Source organism: Pseudopodoces humilis, chromosome 1 (genome assembly GCF_049639895.1).
Source record: "Pseudopodoces humilis isolate 2021_Gansu_Grassland_sample_001 chromosome 1, ASM4963989v1, whole genome shotgun sequence".
In the NCBI taxonomy this organism is placed as follows: Eukaryota; Metazoa; Chordata; class Aves; order Passeriformes; family Paridae; genus Pseudopodoces; species Pseudopodoces humilis.
The window spans coordinates 31,781,772-31,783,829 of NC_142200.1; positions in this window are offsets into that span (position 1 = coordinate 31,781,772).

The following is a 2,058-nucleotide window of genomic DNA, read 5'->3' on the forward strand; positions in this document are numbered from 1 at the left end:
GTAATGTGATCAGCTCTGATAGAAGAGACAGAGCATTTTCAAAATAGAAAAATCATCTTTTTTTTTTCCTGACAGGATTCAAGAGAAATCTGAGAGAGCTGCATTATGTAGCAGAGTTGAAACAACCCCATGAAGAATATATCATTACTGCTGCAACACTGGCAGCCTAAGAAATTACTTAGCAGAGGTCAGAAGGATTCAGCTCCAGGGCAGAGCTGCCAGGGAAGTCTTCCTGAGCAGACCCATGACAGCTTTGACAGGTCTTGGGTCTGCCTCTGAGCCTGTGGGAGCATAACTTGAGGCATTTGAAGCTTTCCTTGGATTCACCTGGGCTTCATTTAGCCTTCTTCAGTGTAGTTTTTCTTCCCCATGCTCTTCCTCCAGTACTAGCTGTATTTCAAGAGTAATGACTAACCATGAAACTGATATATAAGGACTGAATTTCCTTCCATAAAACCCCCAGACATATCCACTGCCATATTACAGTACAGGACACCCAATGCAGAAAGTCATGGACAGAGCAGAGACAAAGGAGGGTGGACAAAAGCAGAATTGAGGCATTTCTAATTTCAGAGTTAATTTTGAAATGGCTCAGTGCATCTGAACTTCCCACAAACAACACTGTCAATTTTTTTCTATTTTTTTGTAAAATACTCCATTCTTACTCTAAATGGAAACATAAAATCAACTCAAGAATGAAAAATGCAGCAGCAACAACAATCACCAGATCACCCCCAAAAAAGAACAAAACAATCTCAGCTCAAATCCTCTCTGAAGCAACTTTTACCCCAGAAAGGGAGAAGAGCTATAGAAATCACAAAGGCCATTAGGACATAGTTTCTGGCATATGCAAGCATGCAAATAACAGCTCATGAGGTCTGAAATTGCCAGCAGGTATCTCTGGATGATATCAGACACGATTGAATGCATAATACTTCCGGATGAAAGCATATAACCACAGAAGAAATATGTTCCAAGATAGATCCTTGGCAGGACTTTCAAATTACTTACCACTGGAAATGTTGTAAGCATTTAGTTGCTGAAACAAAAGCCTCAGCTCAGATGTCTAAAATGCTTTTGGGAAGTGCAACCCTATGAGGTTAGGAAGCAAAAGTAAATCACTGGTCAGCAGATATAAACAGGTAGCTTTGGGCTGTGCCAGGACAATATTACTGCTCTATTGCAAACCTGGGATGAGCTCTTGTTTTATTGTAGCTTTTGCCTTTTCAAGCTCTAGGTTCAAAGTTTGTAGTCATAGTTTTGTCAGAGCCAAAAAGCCTTCTGGATAAAATATATAGGCATAGTTCCGGCTTCCAGACATTTTGAAATTCAGTTTCTGGTTTATTGCTGTAAAATTTTTTGAGTCTCTGAACAGTTACTTAGTCACATCTTCTAACCAAGGCTAATTGTACCCTGACAAAGCGCTTCATTAAAGGGGAGGATAAATTTATCCTTAGCCTCCTGTTCATCTCCACAGATACAGCCAACCTGCTTTTCACTAGGCTCTTTACTAACTTCCACTGAGGTTTTGGCTACTATTGTACTTCTTCTCCCAGTGAAATCTGCACTGCGCTTGGGCCATGTATGTACAGTTGCACTTTGCTCACTGGTAGTCCTTTCTTCTCAATGAAAATGTATGATACTGCTGAGCATGAAGCACTACTGACTTTTTACTACTTTTTAGCCATCCTTGTTAAAAGTAGAATGCAGGAGCTAGTAGAATGTATGTATTTATTCCTTCAAGGCTTTAAAAAAAACCAGGATTTCTTTGACTCATGGATATGTTGAAAACTCTGAGGGGTGTGAGATGGTGTGGTTAAGAGCCTGCATATGTTTCTTGATGTGAAATCCCAGCCCCTACAGGATGGGGCACCAGCGGGGGAGCAGTGCAGTGTGGGGAGCTCCATTCCTTCTGCAGGAATAGCTCCTGGAAGGAGGTCTAAGAGCTGCCCAGAGTTTCATTTCTGCACCAACATTTCCACCATACCATTGGTTCTGCAGCTCCTCTCCTGCCCCTCTAATTCACATGCTGCAGCCCTGCCTGCAAACACAACCTGG